The sequence below is a fragment of the Bombina bombina genome, chromosome 2 (assembly GCF_027579735.1).
Source record: "Bombina bombina isolate aBomBom1 chromosome 2, aBomBom1.pri, whole genome shotgun sequence".
In the NCBI taxonomy this organism is placed as follows: domain Eukaryota; kingdom Metazoa; phylum Chordata; class Amphibia; order Anura; family Bombinatoridae; genus Bombina; species Bombina bombina.
In genome coordinates this window covers 1,328,409,127-1,328,436,202 of record NC_069500.1, presented here as the reverse complement: position 1 = coordinate 1,328,436,202, position 27,076 = coordinate 1,328,409,127, and the positions used below count along the sequence as shown (strand labels likewise).

At 38.1% G+C, this 27,076-nt stretch overlaps 1 protein-coding gene across 1 annotated transcript in view; it reads left to right on the top strand.

Moving 5' to 3' along the window:
- Window positions 1-27,076, top strand: part of HTT (huntingtin) — a gene marked incomplete in the record, with an annotated part of 1,068,170 nt that overhangs the window by 472 nt on the left and 1,040,622 nt on the right.

Below are 27,076 nucleotides of genomic sequence, written 5' to 3'. Positions count from 1 at the left end.
ATCCAATTTATGTGATTCACATAGGGCTTTGGGGTAGCCAAACTTCTTTAAAGCTTGAAGCATTGGAATTTAAACACATGAGAGGTATGCAGTAAACGCTTTGGAGTAACACAGTGCATGTGGTGTAGGGTATATAGGCATTACAATGAATGAGTACTCCAAAACCTTTGGAAAATGCATTATGTACTAGGGGGTAAACCATCACCTACTGGGCATGCAGACTATGCTATGGGGTAACCCCATGAATTAACCAATACTTGTTGGGCATCCAGGGTTGCTGCAGAGTAACCCAAGGGCTGCTGGCCAGAAAGCATAGGCCACTTGGTGACAAAGAACTGTAAGGCATGAAGCAAAGGCTGTGTTGTATACCATAGCTTGTTGGGCATGAAGCGTAGTCTGTGTTACAACCCAAGACCTTTGGGACATGCAGTAAAGCGTGGCTTGCAACCCAAGGCCTGTAATCCAGGCAACATAGATTACTTGGTAACCCAACACCTGTAGGGCATACAAGGTAGGCTACATTGCAATGCCTGGCCTGCAGGATGTGCAGCTTTGGTTACTTTACAACCCGAGGCCTGTGGGGCATGGAGGGTAGACTACTTGGTAACCCAATGTCTGGAGGGTGCTGGATAGGTTGTATTGGAACCTGTGTTGCAGTATTAGCAGTATAGGCCACTTGCAACTCAAGCCTGGAGGACATGTATGCCAGGCTGTATTCAATATCTGATGTGCAAGGTAGGCTGCTTGGTAATGCAATGCCTTTAGGCTTTGCAGGGTTGGCTGCTTGGTAATGCACAGCCCGGGGAGCTTTGCAGAGTTGGCTGCTTGGTAAAGCACAGCCTGGGGGGCTTTGCAGGACTGGCTGCTTGGTAATGCACAGCCTGGGGGGCGTGCAGGGTTGGTAAGTTAGTAAGGTACAGCCCATGGGGTGTGCAAGGTTGGTTGCTTGGTAACCCAACAACTGCGGGGTGTACAGGGAATGCAGTCTGGTTTTCTAATATGGGTCATGCAGGGTATTTTGCTTGGTAACCCATTGCCCTTGGGTCATGCAGGATAGATTGCTTGGTTAAAGGGAGTGGGACACTGAACCCAAATTTTTTCTTTCATGATTCAGATAAAGCATACAATTTTAAGCTACTTTCTAATTTACTCCTATTATCAATTTTTCTTCGTTCTCTTGCTATCTTTATTTTAAAAGCAGAAATGTAAATCTTAGCAGCCAGCCCATTTTAGGTTCAGCACTATGGATAGCGCTTGCTTATTTGATGCTTTCATTTACCCTCCAATAAGCAAGCATAACCCAGGGTTGTCAACCAAAAATGGGCTGGCTCTTATGCATCACATTCCTGCTTTTTAAATAAAGACGAAGATAATTTGATAATAGGAGTAAATTAGAAAGTTGCTTAAAATTGCATGCTCTATCTAAATCATTCAATAAAAATTTTGGGTTTAGTGTCCCTTTAACCTTTGTAACCCAACGTCTGTGGGCCATGCAGGGTAGGGGGCTTGCTAACCCAACACCTGTGGGGCGTGCAAGGTAAGCTGCTTTAAAACCCAACACCTGTGGAGTGTGCAGGTAGGGTGCTTGGTAGGCAAATACCTGTGTAGTATGCAGGGTAGGCCGCAGGATAAACTTAACCCAATGCTTTTGTTATTTACAGACCAGAAGCCCAGCACTGGTGGGGCATTTGGTGCTGTTTACAAGGGTGGTGGTGATATTCTTCTGTGAGAAGTAATGTAGACTATTGCTGATACCAGCACCACTTGTAATAGAAGCCCATCACCGGTAGGGCATGTGGTGCAAATTGATATCTGCTCTGGATAGCCGTGCAACAGGGGACAAACTTCTCCACACGTCTGCCTTGGGTTAACATTGTGAGAGGCCATGAAAGCATAAAGCTCAGTCTGCACACATGAACCGTGGGATTAAAGGGACATTATACACTCATTTTTTCTTTGCATAAATGTTTTGTAGATGATCTATTTATATAGCCCATAAAGTTTTTTTTTTAAAAATGTATAGTTTTACTTATTTTTAAATAACATTGCTCTGATTTTCAAACTCCTAACCAAGCCCCAAAGTTTTATGAGAATACTGACGTATACCTACTCCAGCTTGCTCCTGTTTGTGTAAAGGGTCTTTTCATATGCAAAAGAAGGGGGAGGGGGGAGTGTCTTATTTGCCACTTGCAGTGGGCTTTCCAGCTACCTTTTCAACAGAGCCAAACTGACAGCTTCTAAGTAAGTTTTTAAACAGTTTTATACTGGATTTTTATATCAGTATCTGTGCATCTTATTCTTTATAGTAGTGCCTATTACATGCAGTTATATGAAAATGAGTGTATACTGTCCCTTTAACAGATACTGGGCACCAGATTGCAATGGTTGGTAAAAATGATTACCTGTTGTGTGGGTAATTTATTGAGATTTGTTCCTCAGTGAAGAGTCTGAACCCCACCTTCCCATCTCCACTGCAATGAAGCTCCCACATTTTGGTGGTTGTTACCAACATACAGCCTGCCATGGCATTTCTGGGTTGATGCATAGTGAATTTAACTCTGTGAATAGCTTTGTGGCAGTGTTGGTAGCAAAGTATCTGACAGAGAGAGGAGAGACACAGTTCTTTGGGCTTAAGATATCAAAATTAACCCTTAGGGTGTAGTAATATGCTAGCATTACAACAACCTGCTTCTGATACAGAGTTTTAATGTCTGCTGGCCATGTCTTTTTTGCAGACAGGTATTGCCTCCTCTTCCTCTAATGCTTTACACATGACCGTGCTTCACTGACTGACGGCATATTGAGCGAGGGTATGCTAGGAACATTCAACTGGTCTTATGACTGTATTGTTGCATCTAGTTGCCATATAGTGTTCAAGCAGCTGGCATAAAGAAGTTGCTGGAGCTTGCATATAATTTTGGGTTCAGGAGTTTGTGAAAGTGCCTGGCCTAAAGTAGGAGTTCTGGAGGAATCTGGACCTTCTCACATTTTGTAGTAAAGTAGTAAGAAATAAAAGGAGGTAGAAAGATGTAGCATGGAGTTGTATTAGTAGATGCTAAAAACTCTGAGACCGAGAAGGTTCTACACAGTATATGAACTTTCTAGAAGTCTATTGCTGTTTAGCTTTATAGGATACCAAAGATGAACCGGCTCGTAAGCTTAAATTCCTGCTTTTTAAATTAAAAATACTAAGAGAACGACGAAAAATTGATAACAGGAATGAATGAGAAAGTTGCTTGCATACTGTATCTGAATCATGAAATAAAAAAATTGAGTTCAGTATCCCTTTAAACCAAGGGCTTTAAAATATGTTTCAAATCGGTGAGCCAACCCAAAAATTTGGAACCAGATTTTTTTGGGGCATGTATATGATTTTATATTTTGTACAAAATATAAAAAAAAAAATAGCAACAATGTCACATCTTGTTTGTCATAGCAACACTTAACAAGGATTTAAGCACTTGGCTGCCAGTAATAAGTATAATTGATTAATACTTCAGTTTCTAGTAAATCAAACATTGGTGTCAGTATACACAAGTGGTGTAGTCTATTTCAAGTAATACTTGTGCAGCAATACAAACTCTTTATTCCTGGTGAGCATTACCTGGTCTCACATACATTTTTTTTAAAGCTGTTTGCTTCCTTTAATTATTGCAGTTTTAATCAGGTGAGCCTGGTTGATGGGGTTAGATACAGTGACTGTTCTCCACAGAAAATGTTGCCAGCTGGGAGGCATTATGAAGTAGCCAGGTGGGAGCAGTGCAATACTTTGCAATAAAATAAAATTTTCTGTTATTTATAAATATTACTTAACTTTTTAACGCCGTTAAGCTGTTCCATTGTGTCCTAACTGTGCTGAGCTTTAGTGCCATTAGGACAGCAGGGAACATCCTAGCTGTTTAGCTGTTCTGAAACCAACGGTGCTTCAAGTATGCGATCGGGTCATGGTGGGTGTGCCTAGCAACATAGGGATGCCCCCCCGACCTGATCTCATCATTGAAATCTTGTGATCACGTGCACGATCGCGGGATTTCAATTTGCTTACATCGGAACGTTGTTCCGATGTAGACAAATTAACCCTGTCATCAAAGGGTTAAGCTATCTAAATCACAAATTAAAAATTTAACATCACTTAAAGGGAAAGCAAATTAAACGGTTACAAAGGGAAAGCAAATTAAACCGTCACAATTCCGACAGAGCATGCAACTTTTCAACTAACTTCTATTATCAAATTTGCTTTGTACTCTTGGTATTGTTTATTGAAGACTAAACCTAGGTAGGCTTATAGGAGCTTAGGAATATGTACAGGTCTATGGCATCAGTGCTTGTCAGCTATGTATAACATTGTATAAAGAGTTGTTTGCAACTACTGCCAGATGTTGCAAACGCAATTTTTTCTACTTTGGGGACATGATGATTCTGTGATATTGATATTGGAAGATCATTTGACAAAGGTGTCATAACGACACTGAAACGTTATGGATGAACTTGCTTTTGATATTTATTGGATGAATTAAAAATTGTTTTGTCTAAGACCAGTGAGTGCCTTCTTTCAAACGAGGAGAAAAAAAAATAAAATATAAATATATATATATAAAAATAATTTAATGTATGTCTTCATACTTACATAAAAGTGTCTAATAAAAATTAATAGTCTATTCTTCCTGAATATTAGCAATATTAATTTTGGAACAGTTGAATGTATAATTGTCCACCGTTATATTTTAGGAGCTGTTTGTCAAGCCCAATGCTATTTTATGTGTGTTTATGCCTCAGGATAACGGATAACACAGACAACTTAAAGGGACAGTATACACTAATTTTCATATAACTGCATGTAATAGACACTACTATAAAGAATAAGATGCACAGATACTGATATAAAAATCCAGTATAAAATGGTTTAAAAACGTACTTGGAAGCTTTCAGTTTAGCTCTGTTGAAAAGGCAGTTGGAAAATCCACTGCAAGTGGTAAATAAGACACTCCCCCCCCCCCCTCCCCCTTCTTTTATATGAAAAGACCCTTTACACAAACAGGAGCAAGCTGGAGAAGGTAGCTGACGGTATTCAAATAAAACTTTGGGGCTTGGTTAGGAGTCTGAAAATCAGAGCAATGTTCTTTAAAAATAAGCAAAATTATACATTTTTTTTTAAAAAACAAACTTTATGGGCTTTATAAATAGATCATCTACAAAACATTTATGCAAATAATTTTTTTTTTTTAATGCTGCAAAGAAGTCGCTAGCTTTGACTAATTGCATAATTTTGAACAAAACCTAGGCACATCATTTGCTTTTTGGGTTTTCTAGAGTGCATGGGACAAGCACATTTTTTTTTAATTAAAGCTATACATAAACGTCCTTTTAAATGCGTTATAGAACTATAAGCACGTTCTAGGTCAGTTTTAATGTGCTGTACTTTTAATCTTTTCACAGAAGAATTACAATACCAGAAATCCATTACATTTGTTAAAATAAATTGTTTAATTTTTTTAGGCTAGTAAATTACATTTTGAAGGCTGTGAATGTTTTCCTGAATCATTTGTCAAAGAAACGCTAAATACTAATCAATTTGGTGGAAAATGATATTTTTATGTTGGACGACATTACAAAGTACTGCATGATGTTCAGTTGCTGAATCATTTTAATGATTAAGAATTTTACTGTACACTACAGGCAATATTTTCTGTCGCAGGCAGTACTATTTGAGTCAGAATAAAACAAAGTAGACTTTTTTATTTTTTAGGATTTTTATTATTTTATCAGCCACCAATCGGCAAGCGCTACCCATGTCTGAACCAAAAATGGGCCGGCTCCTAAGCTTTACATTCCTGCTTTTCAAATAAATATACCAAGAGAACGAAGAAAAATTGATAATAGGAGTAAATTAGAAAGTTGCTTAAAATTGCACGCTCTATCCGAATCATGAAATAACAAAATTGGGTTTCATATCCCTTTAACAAAGAATAACACAAGAACGAAGCAAATATGATAATAGAAGGGAATTGGATTTTTTTTTAATTTAAATTGTATGTCCTGTCTGAATCATGAGAGAAAAATTATGGGGTCAAGTCTCTTTAAATACATGCATGTAGCCTTGGCACAGAATTGTGTTTATGGTAGCCCTAATCTTCCTGTGGGAGTTCCCCTATCTGCATCAAGACTGGTGTTATCTAGGGTGGATACAGTCATGCTGTTTGTTTCCTTTGTCACCTGTTTTAACTGCTTCAGTGCCATGCCTTTGTTTTGTGCAAGCTCTCTTTTTAGATTTTTTTAAAACAAATTCCAGCACTATTTATTTATTTTTATTGAGATTTTCAAAGTAATATAGAAAATACTACAAAAAACCCCCATTAGAGTCGCTGTTACAATAACAGTTACAGATATAATAGCTTTATATATGAAATTGCAATTATCACAATATACTGTATATAGTAGAATAATTGCAATAGTCAGGTATTTTAGTGGTCAAGAAGAAGTATAAAATGAGAGGTTGGTTAATAAGAAACACTATACCCAAATATTAACTAGATCAGGGTTCTTCAAACTACGGGTCGGGACCCATTACTGGGTCGCGACCTGTTTCTGGTGTGTGTGTGTTTATGTAAGTGTGGGTGTGCGTTTTTTATGTAAGTGTGTGTGTGTGTGGTATGTGTGCTACTTTAATGTGTGTGTTTTTGTGTTTGTGTGGTATGTGTGTGTTATTTGGTGTGTGTGTGGTATGTGTGTTATTTTAATGTGTGTGTTATTTGGGGTGTGTGTTTGTGTTATTTGAAATTGTGTGTGTGGTATGTGTTCTATTTGAATATGTTTGTTATATGGGGGTGTGTGGGTATGTTATGAGTGTGTGTGTGGGGTATGTGTGCTATTTGAAAGTATGTGTTATTTGGGGTGCGTGGTATGTGTTTGCTATTTGAATGTGTGTGCTATTTGGAGTGTGGTGTGTGTGGTGTGTTTGTTGTATGAGAGTGTGTGGTATGTGTGCTGTTTGAATGTTTGTGTTATTTTGGGTGTGTGGTGTGTGTATGTTGTATGAGTGTCTGGTGTATGAGAGTGTGTGGTGTGTGTCTGTTGTATTAGTGTGTATGGTGTATGTGTGCTGTAGAAGTGTGTGCTGTATGAGGGTGTATTTAACCTTTTACAACACTTTCAAGTTTGACTACAATCAGGAATAAAATACACACACGTTAGTCACTTTGCCAAAAATTGCAGTTCTCTTGCTGTATATTATCTCAGACCAAGCATAAAAATAGGGTCGCAAAAGTATGTGGTATTATGGCATTGGGTCTTGGGGAACAAAGTTTGAAGAACCCTCAGATTAGTAAGTTAAAGTCATCGTAAATCGTAGCGTTTGTGAAACGCTAGGATTTACCATGGGAAAAAATAAAAGTGACTTTCAGTCATGAAGTATAAACGACTTCATGCTGAAAGTTCCTTTGTTTGTATGAAGCGTTCACCGCAATGAGCTCCTTGGGCAGCCCACGACAGAACGCTATTCTGCTGTGAGGTGACATTTCCACCTCTTAGCTAATAGCCGTGCGGGCCAGCAGGCACCATGCCGGATAGCTAGCACGTTATTGGCTATGATCACCTTATAGCAAAATAGTGTTCTGTTGTGGGCTGCCTGTGGAGCTCAGTGCGGCGAACACTTCAGACAAATAAAGGAACTTTCAGCATGAAGTACTTTATACTTCATGACTGAAAGTCCCCTTTATTTGTTCCACTGTTAAATCCTAGCGTTTCACAAACGCTAGGATTTACTATCACTTTAAGGGACTTATCTAGTGTGGTGTACTATACTCTTCCCATATAAATAATATAGAATGGTAATCATCTATTTGTTTTCGAAGAGTAAAATGGTATCTGTCCAGGCGCAATGTGGATGAAACAAAGTGCCATTCAGTTATAGTAGGAATAGTAGATTGTTTCCAATACTTTTGGATCAGACGTTTGGCACCGTTTATCATAGTGCATAACAAGTAGCGCCTGAATTTGCATGGTACTTTTAGGGATTTTATTTAACAATATGACCACAAGATCTGCCTCTAGATTTATACCTATCACTTTCTCTACTTCTGTTAGTATTCTTATCCAGTAGGAGTTAATTCCGTGCAGGACCACCATATATGTAGGAAGTCTACTCTTTTCCCACAATTCCTCCAGCAATCTGCTGATACTCCCTGGTAAATTGTGGCTAATCTAGATGGTGTTATGTATCAGCGGCACAGAAATTATATATTCATTTCCGTGACACTGATAGATGAGGTTGTTTTACTCATGTTGTTAAATATGATAGCCCAATCTCTGATAGGTACTTGTGTTTGAAGTACCGCTTTACAGTTATTAGTGTATGAAGGAAGATTCTTAGAGTGGTATAAATGGAGAGGTTTATAGGAGATCGAAAGCGTGCCTCTGACTTTAAAGTCAGAACGACAGTAAGGGGTCTGGTTAAGTTCCCTTTATGTGTGATTGACTAGAAAATGGGAATAACTGTAGATATCTATACCAATGGCTGAAATACTGCTATTTTTTTTTCATAAGCAGATACTGTTTGTGTGATTTATTTTTTATTTTTTATAATGTACATTGGGGATTCTACACCTCCCTGTTTTCTATTAGAAATTGTAGAAAGCCAGCAGAAGGGCCTGATTCTCAAAAAACTCTTTAGCTTCAACTTTGTACAGACTTCACAGGGGCAGAACTCACTGAATTCTATAATAAAAATGCGGAACCTTGAAGTTCCAAGGAGATGGGAACTGCTTCCCTCAGAAAGTAATAATACTTTCTTGGATAGAGAATCTCTCAGGCGAGAGGGAAGTTAAAGGGATAGGAAAGTCAAAATTAATCTTTCATGATTCAGATAGAGCATTTCATTTTAAGACACTTTTTTAAATTCACTTCTATTTTCCAATGTGCTTCATTCTCTTAGTATCCCTTGTTAAAAAATTAATATGCACATATCATACACTAGTGGGAGTTGCTGCCAATTGGTGCCTGCACACATTTGTCTCTTGTGATTGGCTAAATAGATATTTTCAGCTTCCTGTCAGTAGTGCAATGCTGTCCCTTCAGCAATGGATAACAAGAGAATGAAGAAAATTTGATAATAGAATTCAATTGGAAAGTTGTTTGAAATTGTATGTTCTATCTGAATCATAAAAGAAAATTTGCAGACATCTCGTGGCTAACCTGCTAATACATGTCTCTAATTGGATTTAACAAATACGAACATCAAACCAATGTGCTGTATACTAGTATCATTACCATGGCTAGCCTTGTCTGCAGACACAAGCCCAGATTTGCTAATCCTAATAAGGCAAGTGGTGGGTGGTATTTGGCTATTGAAGAATAATTCTAGCAAACAAGATGTTAATTTGTTGTAAAACTGTTTGGATTTGGCTGATATATTAATATATAAGAAGACAACTATGTCATATTACAAGGTGTTTACTGTCCCTTTAAACGCTGTTTTCACATGATTATATCTTTTGACATTAGCCAATTTTCAGCCAAATTCATTACTATCCGTGGTTGTTATCCAGATCACTACAAATTATGTTATTTTAATTGAAAGAGAGAGATACAAATTTTAAATGAAAATGAAATATTGATATAGAGCATTTATTTTAAATCCAATCTTTTTTTCTTTTTTAAATAGGATTTTTACATAAAGTGCTTTTTAAGAAAAGTTCTGTTTAAAAGTAGTTTTCTATTTAAGATACATTATAATCCAAACCAATGTCATGCTCTCCCAGAGGTTTTTGCAATATTATATTTGGCATTTTTTCTATCTAGAGGATATTATCACATATTCTTGGTTTTGTAGTTCTCAAAACTGTAATTGCATTACTGGATTACAGGACAGTTTAATTCCCAGATGGTTTTCTCTGCTGGCCTAAAACCATAATGCAAGTCGGGTATATCATTGGCATGCGACAACCAAATAAGCTCCGTTTTGTCTGTTAACCTTGTACCCTGAAATGTGGCCAACTCTGTAATGTTACCCATTAGCAGTGGAACATTCACTCTGGGATCTTGAATATACAATACCATGTCATCTGCAAAAAGTGACAAATGTAGGGTTTCATCTCCTATCGTGAGACCTTTGGTGTTGCGCCTAATTTTATCTGCCAGTGGTTCTAGTGCCATATCGAAGAGAAGGGGGGATAGTGGACACCCCTGCCTTGTTCCACCCACCCAGGGCTGAGTATATTGTATTTAGTGCTCGCAAGAAGGGTCCCGTTATCCTGAATCGCTCCAGAGTGTAGAACAGATGGCTCCAGAGGACTTTATCAAAAGCCTTCTCTGCGTCAACTAATAAGGTGCAGGCTTCCTCTGACGTCGCAACTTGGTGTTTTCCAGCATCCTCCCAATAATGAGAATAATTTACCACCGACGACCTGCCCTTTACAAACCCTGTCTGACTCTTATGAATAAGCTCTGGGAGTAGGACAGCAAGCCTGTCCGCCAGGATCTTCGTGAACAGCTTATAGTCCAAATTCATGAGCGACATCGGACGGTAAGATGCTGGGGCAAATTGATCTCTATCAGGCTTAAGGATTAGTTTAACACAAATAGCAAAAGCACTACACTAGTAAGGAAGGGAACGCTCAATTCAGTGTCAGAATATATAACAAATTGAAATTATTTAAAGTCAATGTATCCTTTTATACTACTGTATTTGGATACCAACATATAATTATTTACTTATATTCAGTCATGTGTTTTTAATGGGTATATCCATATATACCTTATGAGCTTGAGTGCTTGTGCAAGAAACTATACTAGTAACACATATAGTCTATATCCCTAGGGGGATGGAGACTGAAAGAATGCACTTAGGTAGCACTTCAGTTCCCAAAGAAAAGGTTGTAATTTGAATGAAATTTCAATAATTACCACTAGAAACCAAAGGGTTGAGGGGGGGGGGAAATTTAAAACATAACTTTTATTAACACTGTACTAGATAAAAAAATTTGTTGTGTAAATGTGTGCACTTTAAAAACACATAACAACTCGACCAATAATGAAAATAGCTCACAGTATCTTGTTGGTAAATTACCTCGGACCTAAAGTATTGCTGGAATATGCACGTATTGGATTTAGTGCATCTATCGAGTAAATAATATACTCTTATCCATCAATGTAACGCACCACCTTAAGGTTCAAAATTCCTTCATGCAATTATTAATATGTAAGATTGAGAAGCCGTATATAGAATGCACATTAGTTTGGTAAAGTGGTTACTTAGGAGACTATATCTAGAAGGGGGATATTGGTTTCTATCCCTTATTGTTATCTTCTTAGATACTAAAGTTATCCCGCAATAGTTGGAGGTCAATAATATAGGGACTTGTATCTCAAAGAAATAATTCTAAAGTTTATATAGAATTATACTTATTTTAGGAAATATTAAGGGAGGTAGACTTTTCCATATGCATGAATCATTCACTCCTTCTGTTGGAATACTCAGTCCCCAATAATTTAAAGTTCTAAAATACGGATAGGTCTCAATTCTGATCTACTCATTCATATTGTGGTAGATTATACTGTTTAAACATATGTAGGGTTAATAATACACATTCACCATTCCATTTTATTATTCAATGGAATATGGAGAATGGCTAAGATTGCCTGAACATATGTACTTATGTATACAATATACTTAGGCTGATGTTGTACCATAAATTCTAGATGGATTTAATTCATGTATAACATATGAAGGTGCTTAATGTACTGTAGCGCAACTTATCTCAAGGGTTAGCGTTTTGATAAATAATGGTGTTCATGTTTCACCAGTTATGAACTTCAATGATCATCGTCTGGATTAACACTGATGGATAATTGTCATGTGACTTAAAAATTTACAATTAGTGACATTTGTTATCAGGCTTTACTAATCGGCTGTTGTATCAGATAGCCTTGCACAGTGGCTTAATAATTCTGTTAAGTTAGTGCTCGCCCACTTGTTTGCAAATATTTGTGGACTGCTTTAAATTACGGCTGTCACCTCGTATATTATGATGTTTTAAATGTAATAATTAAGATAGCTAAGGTGAGACAGTCTCACCGCTATCGAGTATGCTTCAGCACAGTGACTAGCCTCTAAAACATACAGTGTTCAACCTTGACATATGAGGGGCACTGTTTTGGGTATTTAGCTTAGTGATTTGTTCTGGTTTGCGTGCAGTAATGCTTACGAATATAGAATACCATTTATAAACAGCTTTCAAGTGCTCTATTTTCAAACGGCCCGCACCAATACATATGTCTACAGTCAGCCGTTGTTACAGTTAAATATGCGTAATATTGTCCTCAATGCACTAGCTGGAGCTGTCAATGTGAGCGACTAACAGTTATAACTTTATAATAGTAACAGGTAGCTCCCCCTTGGCGTATGCCAAAGCAGCCACTGTAGGGGACTAGCAATTGTAATTTTTTGGGAATTAACCAGTAACTTGCCCTTAAACATGTGTCACTATCGATTAAGGATAATACTAGAAATACTGATACGGTCCTTTAAATTAAACAAGTTGCCACTGAATTCTTAAACTAATTCGAGTTTTGTTATGCCATTAAAAAAGAAAACAGGGTATTAACGGATACCCATCCCTAACATGTTTCGCCGATAGCGTTTCGGCTTTTTCAAAGGTCTCCATATTCCATTGAATAATAAAATGGAATGGTGAATGTGTATTATTAACCCTACATATGTTTAAACAGTATAATCTACCACAATATGAATGAGTAGATCAGAATTGAGACCTATCCGTATTTTAGAACTTTAAATTATTGGGGACTGAGTATTCCAACAGAAGGAGTGAATGATTCATGCATATGGAAAAGTCTACCTCCCTTAATATTTCCTAAAATAAGTATAATTCTATATAAACTTTAGAATTATTTCTTTGAGATACAAGTCCCTATATTATTGACCTCCAACTATTGCGGGATAACTTTAGTATCTAAGAAGATAACAATAAGGGATAGAAACCAATATCCCCCTTCTAGATATAGTCTCCTAAGTAACCACTTTACCAAACTAATGTGCATTCTATATACGGCTTCTCAATCTTACATATTAATAATTGCATGAAGGAATTTTGAACCTTAAGGTGGTGCGTTACATTGATGGATAAGAGTATATTATTTACTCGATAGATGCACTAAATCCAATACGTGCATATTCCAGCAATACTTTAGGTCCGATGTAATTTACCAACAAGATACTGTGAGCCATTTTCATTATTGGTCGAGTTGTTATGTGTTTTTAAAGTGCACACATTTACACAACAATTTTTTTTATCTAGTACAGTGTTAATAAAAGTTTTATATTTTAAATTTTTTCCCCCCCTCAACCCTTTGGTTTCTAGTGGCAATTATTGAAATTTCATTCAAATTACAACCTTTTCTTTGGGAACTGAAGTGCTACCTAAGTGCATTCTTTCAGTCTCCATCCCCCTAGGGATATAGACTATATGTGTTACTAGGCTTAAGGATTAGACTGATATTCGCTTCAGTAAATCTCTGGGACAAGGCAATTTCCCCCCGTAAAATACCATTAAACACCTTGGAAAGTGTACCAGCCACTTCGTGCTGAAGTATTTTATAAAATTCCTCGGGAAGACCATCCGGTCCCGGGGCTCCAGTGGAAGATTTCCTATGGTGGTGATCTCCTTCAAGGAGATATCAGTATTAAGTGACTGGTGTTGATAGTCCGACAAAGAGGGCAAGATAAGGGCATCCAAGAACTTGTCTCTGTGTGTAAGGCCTATCTCCTGTGTTGTATATAGGTCTGAGTAGTACTGGCTGAAGACTTGTTGTTTTTCTGCCATGTCTGTATGTGTGACTCCGTTATGTTTAATATCTGCTATTGTATTACTTCCTCTAGCCAGCCTCGTTAGTCTAGCCAGCATCCTACCCTTCTTATTACTATGTCGATAAAACCTAGCATGAGCCATCGTTGAGTCTCTAGCCGCAGTTTGAGTCAAATAAGTGTCTCTGTGTGGTTTAACATCTTGATATCTGAGTCTATTAACTGTCGTGGGGTTGCATAGGTAGCGATTCCTCGCATTCAGTAATTGTTTAAGTAGTAATTCAGTAGTAATTCTTCTCAAATTTTTTTTTTTCCTGAAATTGATGACGTAAGTGATGATAATTCCCCTGAGTACAGCCTTACAGGCCTCCCAAAAAAGGACCGGGTTGTCCCTATGTTCTTGATTTACTGAGGTGTAGGCTGCAAGGATTTGTCTGTGGGTGCAACGGGTTTTGATATCTGTCTGCAGGTGTCTGTGGTGTAATATTGTAGTCTCCCCCCAATACTATTGGAACATCTGCCAATTTCAGGAGGCGAACTCTAAGAGCACTCCAGATTTCTTGTTTATGCGTATGGGGTCCGTATGCCCCACCTAGTACCATGGGGAATCCATCTAGGACAATTTTTAGAAGAACAAATCTCCCCTGAGGGTCTAATGTAGTTTGAGTCACTTTGTAATTTAAATTCTTGCGAAAGAGAAATGCAACCCCTCTAGCCCTGGTGCTCTCATACTGGGTGTAAGTAACTTCTCCCACCCAACCCTGTTTCAGCTTCTGATGTTCGCTGGGTTTCAAATGGGTTTTCTCCAGAATTGCTATATGTGCTCTTTGGGATTTTAGATATTTCAGAATGGCCTTTCTCTTAATAGGCGATGTGATCCCCCCACGTTCCAGGATAAAACATGTATTCCCATCCTTAGTGTGTGAATGTAATGATCTCAAAGATAGTGGAGTATGAATTGTGGGGTGTGTGGGGTGTGTTTGTACTAGGTGTGAACAGTGGGTCTCGTGCTTGTATTGAGGATATTTACTGTTCTGACATCCTGGGCTCCTTTCCCTATCACCCCCAAAAAAATAATTCCTGGACACAGTATGCACTCACTTTCAGAAATAGAACAAAAGAAGCAAACAATTAGCAACAATAATCAATACTGTAAATGTATACCACCCGGTCGGGCGAAACAATCTCAACAAAGAAGTAAAACTGTTGTTCAACAAACTCCCCATTTCCAAAAGGATATGTTAAGATGCCATAGGTTAACATGGCACATTGTAGAGTATAAATGTCCTCAGTCTCTGCAGTCTCTTCCCTTTCCTAAGGAAAAAGAGAACAAAATAAACAAAACAGAACAAGTATGCAGTCGTCTTAATGAACTACACTTGGCAAGATAATTGACATGTTCTCACTACTCTTCCTCCTCAATGTTTTCTGCCTTTTTGCTCGACTCTACAGGAGTTCCATGTTTTCATGAAGGTGCGAAGCTGGGAGGTGGATCCAAAAAATTTCGGGCCATGCGCGGTTTGTAGCTTGAGCAGTGCCGAATAAAGAAGAGACACTGATTCTCCCTTATCCAAGAGTTCCCTGCAGTAAGGAGAAAACTCCCTGCGCCACTTCAGCGGAGTAGTCCTGGAACAAGTGGATCTTAGATCCTTTGTACAGCAGTTCTGATGTTTGTCTGTATGCTTTAAGGAGTAGAGCCTTGTCCTTGAAGTTGAGTATTTTATCATTAGTTGCCTAGGGTAGGACCTTTGGTCCTATTCTATGTGCCCTCTCCACAACAAAAGGTATATTTGAATTTGGAACACCTAGCAGCTTTGGTAAATCACTTTCTGCAAAGTCAATCAATGCTGAGCCAGGAATTGACTCAGGAAGGCCCACCACTCGGATATTGTTCCGGCGGGACCTATTTTCTAGGTCATCTAGTTTTTCCTGCAATGCTTTGTTCTGTCTTGCAATCTCGTGATATTAAGTGTAGATTCCCTTTGCTGAATCTCTGTACCCGCAACCTTTTGTTCCATGGTGTTAAGTCATGTAGAGAACACCTTGAAGTCTGAGGTCAGGGCATCTAGTCCTGTCTGCAGTTGTTCGATCTTCGGCAGAAATAATGCAGACAATTGTGTTACAATTGGATGTGTATCTTGTGGCGAAGGGTACTTCAATTCAATTGCTGCGGGCGGCGGAGTGTGGACCTCTACCTGATTCTTTAGCCTCCTGTCATGTTGACGTTGTTGCTTGGACATATTGCCAGTTCTTTTATTATATAGGGTATAGTACTTTTGCATACAGGCTCAGATGCGATCTAACGCTGTTTCCAGAAACACATTTAGAAGACCGTGGCTTGTGAATATAGAGGAAGTAAAATGGTAATGGACTGAGGAAGTTAGACTGGGGGGCCATGTTAGGAACCTCAAGTGTATTTTCCAGAACAGAAAAAATAAATTGGGCTATAATTGGTGTTAAAGGTCTTATTAATGTAATAGTCCAGTTCCCTTCTTCTCCTTAACCCCCTAGGTGGGCTGCAGTGAATGCAGTCCCTATAGGATCATAGAACGTGCAGGTCTCATCTGATGATTCAAAGGTACAGTCACTCAGGGTGTTATTTTAGTGCAAGTGTTGTGGCACTGGTCCGGAATGATGGAATGTAGTAGTCAGGCCCCACTGCAGTAGCCCTCTGATTAGCCCTTTAGGTGTGTTATGGGCCCTCTATTATTGTAAAAGGCAGCCACGTGTGCCCACTACAGTCTGGAATTTATGAGGGCTTGCTGCAGGGAATTTGCGTGTTTTTCAGGATTTATATGCCAGTATGTGTACAGTCCAATTATGCACCCCTAAGTCTCTGCATGGGTTATATTGCTCGTAGGGAGCAAGGCTTATGTTTCCTGGCTCTAGGCTCGTTAACTTGTGGGACAAGATGGCGGCCACTTTCTGAGCCGCAACTAACCTGACCGGGTATGGAGCTTGTTTGCTGCCTCAAGAATCTGCTCCTGACAGGTGCTGCTGGTGTCCTGCTCAGAGTTCCTCTGTGACCAGTAATGTGTGGCCAGCTCTCCAGTCGCAGCCGTGACAGGCTGCGTGTTCTCCCTAGATCTCCTCCTCTACTCTTTCAAGTGGATAGCTTGCCGGTGGGGGAGTTGGTGGAAAAAACGCCTTGCCGTATAGTGTCCGGGCAGGGTGTCTCCTGTCAAGGATGGTGGCTCTTTGGGCTAGTTGTGACAATTTTCTGCCTGTCTAGGAGCCAGTAAAGTGGAGCTCTCCTAAACTGCGTCTTCTCTCAGTGCCCGCCCACCGGAAGTCCTGTGCATGTGATTTTACACAACTTTTTTCAGTTTACTTCTGTTATCAAATTTACTTTGTTCTTTTGGCATCCTTTGCTGAGGTGCGCATCTAGATATGTTTAGGAGCGTGCAGGATGCTTTTGGCATTGTTATATACTTTTAAACACTAGATAGTAGCAGTGTTTGTAACAGTGTTATATATTGTTTGAAACGCTGATCTCCGCCTTATTGTTCACTGCATGCACGTTCTGTGCATATCTAGATATGCTCTTCAACAATGGATACTAAGATAAAAACTTAAATTTGATAATCGAAGCACATTGGAAAGTTGTTTTAAATGGCATGCTCTCTTTGAGTCATGAAAGTTTAATTTTGACTATACTTTCCCTTTCTGGATGATCAGCAGCACTAAATATTGCCTGATTGAACAAAGCTTATATTTTATGAATTAAAAATATAGGCTATTTGGCATATGCTAGCTTGATGCAAGATTGTATGTGTCTAACCCTTTGTATACAGTGATTTAAGTTTTTTGTACTATACTAATTGTATGTTCTGTGCCAGAAGTCTGCACTTCAGTGCTTGGTTCTGTATGAGCAATTGGCTCTCGGATCTGGATCTATCAGTGGTTTGTGCAGTGAGATACTATTGAGTAGCAATTACAAATAAATTATAAAACTGATTATTCTCTGTATGGATGTGGTCTCTTTAAAAAAAAAAAAAAAAAAAATTGCGTTATGGTTTGCAGTTTAAGCTGAAAACATGTGCACTTGTGTTTTTTGCCACTTTGTGCCATAGTGATTATAGATTGTGCACAAGCTTTGGCACACATTATTGTGTGCACTGGCATGAAATAAAAGAAAAGAGAATACATCTGTAGAACAATAACGGTAGCTAGAATTCATAGACACTTCTCTCAGCTAAAGGACAGTGTGCCAAACAAAATCTTACTCTGTTGTCAATAACGTTGCCAGGTGAGAGTGCCAATGCCTCATCTGTGCAGTTGGATTTCTACTATAGGAGATGGGGAATGTAATATAAGCTAGGTTCTGCCATGGGAGGGTCCTATTCACTCTGCCCCTACATGTAACCTAGCACTTCTTGACAAAGTTATGTTACATTTTTAATGAGCGAGACATGAGCTAGACAGAATTTCTATTTGAAGCACTATACATATTAATGTAAGAAATATGGGGTCAGTGCTGAAACTGGCATTCAGGGTTTATATTATTGTATGGTGGATTTGTGCAAGTCTTCTTTCCTGTTAACTCTTTATGAGCCAGAGTGTCATAAAACAGATGGAACGTAACATGCTACAGATTTCAGTTTGTTAGTATCTGCAGTGACTTCATAATTTTTTCTGCACTATACACTGAGGCTTAAAAATGAACCCCTTCATGCCGTTAGGATGTTCCATGCCGCCCTAATGGCGCTGGGCTTTAACGCCAAAGGATGGCATGGAATGTCCTACCTTAAAAGGCGTCCTGCAGCCTTCACCTTTTGTCTGAATCTTGATCGGACTGGGAGTATACCTAGCAACGTAGGCAGTCTCTTCCCATGATCCGATCCCGGCCTTAATGTCACGTGATTGCATTGATGATTGCATGATTTCATTTTTACAGCAAGTGTTGACATCGGAACTTAGTTCTGATGTTAACACTTTAGACTCAAAGGGTTAAAGTAAAAACCGAGCAACCAAACAAAACAAAAACAGTCTGACTCTGTTCTAGTAACTATTATGTTGCCTATATGAGAATGTAAGAAATCCAGGGGGCCTTGGACCTTACATATTAAGGAAATACAAAAGGGTGTTGAAGATACTAACACTCTCTTCTCTAAAAACCTACCCCAAATGGTAAGTAGATCTCCTAGCTACTGACCGAAAGAAAAAAACTAAGACATTTCCAAATTTGGACCACACACGATTCACATTGATGATTTGGAATCTGACCTTCAACACCGGAACAGGTAGTAGGACCTAGAGGTACAGCCAGAACTTGCACCGTAGCTGCCAGCAAACACCTCGGTCCCAGTATCTACCTGTGATACATCTCTAACATCGGAAGCTGTCTTTCCCGGTCTACAAACCGTTACCTCCTAGCTGCTTACATTTGGTCCGTTAAACGCTAGTGAGATACTCCTGCCTGCTGTGGCCGTTTTCATCTCGTCACGATAACACCATAAACATTAACACGGAGGCTAAACATTTAACCCGTGGTTATTACTGTTAGCAAAGTTACGGACAATTGCTCCAATAAGCACAAATGAACTTTAGCACTTTATCATCAGTTTGACGTTTTTATCCTTACTTTTATCTATTTTTACATGTTATGCATTATATTGTTTAATCAATTGTACTACATTGTCTAAATTAACTGTACTAGATGCCGGCATCCTATTAGTATATTGTATATTATTCTGTTGTTATTCTCATTTGCGTATATAAACATTTTTTATTATATCCATCGATATCAACTTATTTTTAATGTCACAATACCACTGTTACATATATTTTCTCACACAATTAATTTAAATAGTTCTACATCTATACTTCCCCTTTTTTTAGATACACACCACAGAATTGGCAACATTTGTTGCTTGTTAACACTGATCACTTAGAATTAATTTTCTTCTCAGGGTAGTTGCACATATCACTTTATATCCTTCTAGTATTCTCTATGCTTTGTTAGCGCTACCCCTTACCAATTTGTTTGTTTTACCTTACATATTTAGGTCTGGCTCCTAAGGTTTTGCGTTACTCCACCTGTGTCTATATATGCACAACATCTTTTGGCAATTGCAGAATTGTGTGTGTCTGTCTCCTTAACCCTTTCCTGGGTTTAAAGTGATGGTAAATTTATAGTACTTTAAAAGTACATTTTTATTCCTACAGTATGTACTAACTAAATCGCTAACTTTTAAAAAAAAATTCAAAGCTTTTCTAATAAATTTAAGATGGGACTTACTGAGCGTTATCGCTCCTTGCTCCGCCCCCGGCATTAGTTTCTGATCTCTTCCTTAGCTGACATAGAGAGCAGAACCTCCCACTCTCTACGTCATTATATTGGCATCACGGTCTTCACTGTTCGTTATGCGCATGCATAATGTTTCATAATGCCCTAATATATAGATTACCGTAGTTAGTGAAAACAAGATTTGGACAGCAGCCGCTCGATTAGAAATAAATGTCTTTTAAACTTGTCTTATACAATATTTGATGCTCTGATTGTGTCAATACTATGTTGCAAAATTAATTCATTAAAATAAACGCATGCGCACAACTACATGCTGTCAGACTGTCAGTGAGCGATACATGTAGTGCATGCGTTTACATAATGTAGGGCATGTTTGATTATTTCAGTGTCGCCGACTGGCCTGGATTTCTATTGGTATACAAAAAAAAACGTGACATCGAAAAATCAATGGAGGCGGTTGGACGGGCGGAGGATCGAGGTGAATTTGAAGTCTATAATTAAATATTAACATACATCGACCGATTGCAGCGTTTTGATGAATGAAAGTCACTTTATTTTTTCATTTTACAGGTGATCGCATGTTTGACTGGGTCTTAGTTTACCATCAATTTAAGTGTCTACATCGGAACAACTGTTCCGATGTAAACAATTTGAAATCTTGCGATCGTGCACATGATCACGAGATTTCAATAATGGGATCGGGTCAGCTTTCAATGCATTCCAGTGCTGATGTGCTTACACATGTGCAGAAAGTCTTTTTCACATACCTGTAGTGTTACCTAGGTTCCAGAATGGTGGCACTCATAACTAGAGGGAGGTGCATGAAATGTAGTTAGTGTTTAATGTCCCTTTGAGTGCTAAGCACTTTCCCACCTGGGTGCTAAGGTTTTTTAAATTTTTTTTTTTTTTTTTTTTTAAATTTTATATTATTAAAATATTTTTTTTTTATTATTTCAGATTCCCAAGACTTACACTGTTGAAAAGGTTAGGCGATTACCTTTCTAACGGTGGGTCTTGGGGGTTTGTAGCTGCTTAGATGCCTGAGATACAGGCTTCTAAGCAGCATACCCCCTGCTCCTATATTTAACATTGTTAATGTTAAATAAAGTTGCTCTGTGACATCACGGTGACATCATAGATATATATTCTCTATCTATATATATATATATATATATATATATATATATATACTGTGTATATACACACACACACACGTCAAAAAAGGAGAGCGGAAAGCAAGAAAAAAAGAATAATAATAATAATGCCAAAAGTGTGGACATAGGCTTACCTGCGTACCTATGCATAGAGAGTGTGGAATATACAATGTAATTGACTACAGTATATGAAAGTACATTACAAATTTTTTTAATAATGGGTTAAGAAACCAGAGTCCACATTTAGTCCAGAATTTATCAAGTTGAAGTGCATTATCATTTTCATTTCAAAGGTTTTTCTTTCCATGGGGTTTTTGAAGTTGCCTCTGAGAATCTTGATTTTGAGGTTTTGGATGGAGTGGTCAGGTTGGGTGAAATGGTGACCAACAGGGGTGCAGTATTTTGTTTCACAGTAGTTTTTGATTAAGTGTCTGTGTAAGTTCATCCGAAGGTGTCGTTTTTGACTTGTTTCTCCAATATAACATCCCACTTCACATGCAGTGCAATGTATCATGTATACCATATTTGCAGATATACATGAATATGCCCCTTTAATGTTATAGGATTTACTCTTGTGATTTAGTCTTGTGATTAGCTGTGCTGCTTTCACAAATGTGTCGACACAGTTTGCATAGAGCTTAGTTGCAGCGCTCTTTTCCTTTCTGGGCGTTCTTTTTATCAAGCGGTAACTTTCTGTGGATTAGTTTCTGTTTAAGGTTGGGTGGTTGTCTGAGTGCCAGGATAGGGGGTTTTGGGAAGATTTTTTTGAGTGTGGGATCCTCTGAGTAGTGGCTGTACGTCTTCTTTTTTATGATTTTTTGTATTCCTTCTACAACAGGATGATATTTGACTACTAGTGGGATACACAATATGTTTTTCTTCTCCCTGTATTGTAGCAAGTGTTCATGTGGGGTATTAAGGGCAGAGTTAATTTGTTTATAACCCTTGTTTTGTAACCTTTTTCTATGAATGATTGGGACAGTGTGATGAGGTGTTTGTCACGGTCCTTGGTGTCTGAGCAAATTCTGTGATATTTAGTGGCCTGACTGTAGATTATGGATTTTTTAATGTGATTGGGGTGGGAGCTGGAGCTGTGGAGGTAGCTGCATCTATCTGTTGGTTTCCTGTATACAGATGAGTGTAATTTGCCATTTGTGATGGATATTGTTGTATCCAGGAAGCACAGTCTCTAGAAAAGTCCATTTTAAGCTTGATTGATGCATGAAATAGATTAAATGATTTATGAAAATGTTCTAGGTTTTTTTCTCCTGTCCATATGATGAAAATATCATCTATGTAGCGAAATATACCTAGCAACGTAGGCAGTCTCTTCCCATGATCCGATCCCGGCCTTAATGTCACGTGATTGCATTGATGATTGCATGATTTCATTTTTACAGCAAGTGTTGACATCGGAACTTAGTTCTGATGTTAACACTTTAGACTCAAAGGGTTAAAGTAAAAACCGAGCAACCAAACAAAACAAAAACAGTCTGACTCTGTTCTAGTAACTATTATGTTGCCTATATGAGAATGTAAGAAATCCAGGGGGCCTTGGACCTTACATATTAAGGAAATACAAAAGGGTGTTGAAGATACTAACACTCTCTTCTCTAAAAACCTACCCCAAATGGTAAGTAGATCTCCTAGCTACTGACCGAAAGAAAAAAACTAAGACATTTCCAAATTTGGACCACACACGATTCACATTGATGATTTGGAATCTGACCTTCAACACCGGAACAGGTAGTAGGACCTAGAGGTACAGCCAGAACTTGCACCGTAGCTGCCAGCAAACACCTCGGTCCCAGTATCTACCTGTGATACATCTCTAACATCGGAAGCTGTCTTTCCCGGTCTACAAACCGTTACCTCCTAGCTGCTTACATTTGGTCCGTTAAACGCTAGTGAGATACTCCTGCCTGCTGTGGCCGTTTTCATCTCGTCACGATAACACCATAAACATTAACACGGAGGCTAAACATTTAACCCGTGGTTATTACTGTTAGCAAAGTTACGGACAATTGCTCCAATAAGCACAAATGAACTTTAGCACTTTATCATCAGTTTGACGTTTTTATCCTTACTTTTATCTATTTTTACATGTTATGCATTATATTGTTTAATCAATTGTACTACATTGTCTAAATTAACTGTACTAGATGCCGGCATCCTATTAGTATATTGTATATTATTCTGTTGTTATTCTCATTTGCGTATATAAACATTTTTTATTATATCCATCGATATCAACTTATTTTTAATGTCACAATACCACTGTTACATATATTTTCTCACACAATTAATTTAAATAGTTCTACATCTATACTTCCCCTTTTTTTAGATACACACCACAGAATTGGCAACATTTGTTGCTTGTTAACACTGATCACTTAGAATTAATTTTCTTCTCAGGGTAGTTGCACATATCACTTTATATCCTTCTAGTATTCTCTATGCTTTGTTAGCGCTACCCCTTACCAATTTGTTTGTTTTACCTTACATATTTAGGTCTGGCTCCTAAGGTTTTGCGTTACTCCACCTGTGTCTATATATGCACAACATCTTTTGGCAATTGCAGAATTGTGTGTGTCTGTCTCCTTAACCCTTTCCTGGGTTTAAAGTGATGGTAAATTTATAGTACTTTAAAAGTACATTTTTATTCCTACAGTATGTACTAACTAAATCGCTAACTTTTAAAAAAAAATTCAAAGCTTTTCTAATAAATTTAAGATGGGACTTACTGAGCGTTATCGCTCCTTGCTCCGCCCCCGGCATTAGTTTCTGATCTCTTCCTTAGCTGACATAGAGAGCAGAACCTCCCACTCTCTACGTCATTATATTGGCATCACGGTCTTCACTGTTCGTTATGCGCATGCATAATGTTTCATAATGCCCTAATATATAGATTACCGTAGTTAGTGAAAACAAGATTTGGACAGCAGCCGCTCGATTAGAAATAAATGTCTTTTAAACTTGTCTTATACAATATTTGATGCTCTGATTGTGTCAATACTATGTTGCAAAATTAATTCATTAAAATAAACGCATGCGCACAACTACATGCTGTCAGACTGTCAGTGAGCGATACATGTAGTGCATGCGTTTACATAATGTAGGGCATGTTTGATTATTTCAGTGTCGCCGACTGGCCTGGATTTCTATTGGTATACAAAAAAAAACGTGACATCGAAAAATCAATGGAGGCGGTTGGACGGGCGGAGGATCGAGGTGAATTTGAAGTCTATAATTAAATATTAACATACATCGACCGATTGCAGCGTTTTGATGAATGAAAGTCACTTTATTTTTTCATTTTACAGGTGATCGCATGTTTGACTGGGTCTTAGTTTACCATCAATTTAAGTGTCTACATCGGAACAACTGTTCCGATGTAAACAATTTGAAATCTTGCGATCGTGCACATGATCACGAGATTTCAATAATGGGATCGGGTCAGCTTTCAATGCATTCCAGTGCTGATGTGCTTACACATGTGCAGAAAGTCTTTTTCACATACCTGTAGTGTTACCTAGGTTCCAGAATGGTGGCACTCATAACTAGAGGGAGGTGCATGAAATGTAGTTAGTGTTTAATGTCCCTTTGAGTGCTAAGCACTTTCCCACCTGGGTGCTAAGGTTTTTTAAATTTTTTTTTTTTTTTTTTTTTAAATTTTATATTATTAAAATATTTTTTTTTTATTATTTCAGATTCCCAAGACTTACACTGTTGAAAAGGTTAGGCGATTACCTTTCTAACGGTGGGTCTTGGGGGTTTGTAGCTGCTTAGATGCCTGAGATACAGGCTTCTAAGCAGCATACCCCCTGCTCCTATATTTAACATTGTTAATGTTAAATAAAGTTGCTCTGTGACATCACGGTGACATCATAGATATATATTCTCTATCTATATATATATATATATATATATATATATATACTGTGTATATACACACACACACACGTCAAAAAAGGAGAGCGGAAAGCAAGAAAAAAAGAATAATAATAATAATGCCAAAAGTGTGGACATAGGCTTACCTGCGTACCTATGCATAGAGAGTGTGGAATATACAATGTAATTGACTACAGTATATGAAAGTACATTACAAATTTTTTTAATAATGGGTTAAGAAACCAGAGTCCACATTTAGTCCAGAATTTATCAAGTTGAAGTGCATTATCATTTTCATTTCAAAGGTTTTTCTTTCCATGGGGTTTTTGAAGTTGCCTCTGAGAATCTTGATTTTGAGGTTTTGGATGGAGTGGTCAGGTTGGGTGAAATGGTGACCAACAGGGGTGCAGTATTTTGTTTCACAGTAGTTTTTGATTAAGTGTCTGTGTAAGTTCATCCGAAGGTGTCGTTTTTGACTTGTTTCTCCAATATAACATCCCACTTCACATGCAGTGCAATGTATCATGTATACCATATTTGCAGATATACATGAATATGCCCCTTTAATGTTATAGGATTTACTCTTGTGATTTAGTCTTGTGATTAGCTGTGCTGCTTTCACAAATGTGTCGACACAGTTTGCATAGAGCTTAGTTGCAGCGCTCTTTTCCTTTCTGGGCGTTCTTTTTATCAAGCGGTAACTTTCTGTGGATTAGTTTCTGTTTAAGGTTGGGTGGTTGTCTGAGTGCCAGGATAGGGGGTTTTGGGAAGATTTTTTTGAGTGTGGGATCCTCTGAGTAGTGGCTGTACGTCTTCTTTTTTATGATTTTTTGTATTCCTTCTACAACAGGATGATATTTGACTACTAGTGGGATACACAATATGTTTTTCTTCTCCCTGTATTGTAGCAAGTGTTCATGTGGGGTATTAAGGGCAGAGTTAATTTGTTTATAACCCTTGTTTTGTAACCTTTTTCTCTGAATGATTGGGACAGTGTGATGAGGTGTTTGTCACGGTCCTTGGTGTCTGAGCAAATTCTGTGATATTTAGTGGCCTGACTGTAGATTATGGATTTTTTAATGTGATTGGGGTGGGAGCTGGAGCTGTGGAGGTAGCTGCATCTATCTGTTGGTTTCCTGTATACAGATGAGTGTAATTTGCCATTTGTGATGGATATTGTTGTATCCAGGAAGCACAGTCTCTAGAAAAGTCCATTTTAAGCTTGATTGATGCATGAAATAGATTAAATGATTTATGAAAATGTTCTAGGTTTTTTTCTCCTGTCCATATGATGAAAATATCATCTATGTAGCGAAAGTCTTTGAAGGGTTTGTGAGGGTGAGTAGCTAGGAATCTCTGTTCTAAATCAACCATGAAGAGTTTTGCATACTGTGGTGCCATTTTGGTGCCTATGGCTGTTCATATGGTTTGTAAATAGATATTTATTGAAGATGAAATAATTGTGGGTAAGTATAAATTCTGTAAGTTTACTGACTGTAGAAGCACTATATGTCTGGTTTGAGCTGTCTGAGGAAAGAAAGTTTTAAGCAGGCATCAATACCATCTTTATGTGGAATATTGCTGTACAGGGATTCCACATCCATTGTCACAAGTATGGTATCCTCTTGAAAATCTGTTATCTGGCTGATTTTGTTTATAAAAGACACCACTGATTTTCTTAAGCTAGTAGTGTTAATAACTAAGGGCTTAAGAATATTCTCCACTAGGCCCGATATTTGCTCAGTCAGAGTGTCCATGCCAGTTATTATTGGTCTCCCTGGTTACCCTGGTTTGTGGATTTTTGTAGCATGTAGAATGTCCCTATGCTAGGGTTAGAGGGCACCAGTTTGTCCAGTTTGTTGCGTGTGTTTAGGGAATATTTTTATTAGTTTTTTAAGTTGCAAAGTGTATTCCTGAGTGGGGTCCTTTTCCAGTTTGTTGCAATAAGTTTGATCTGATAATTGT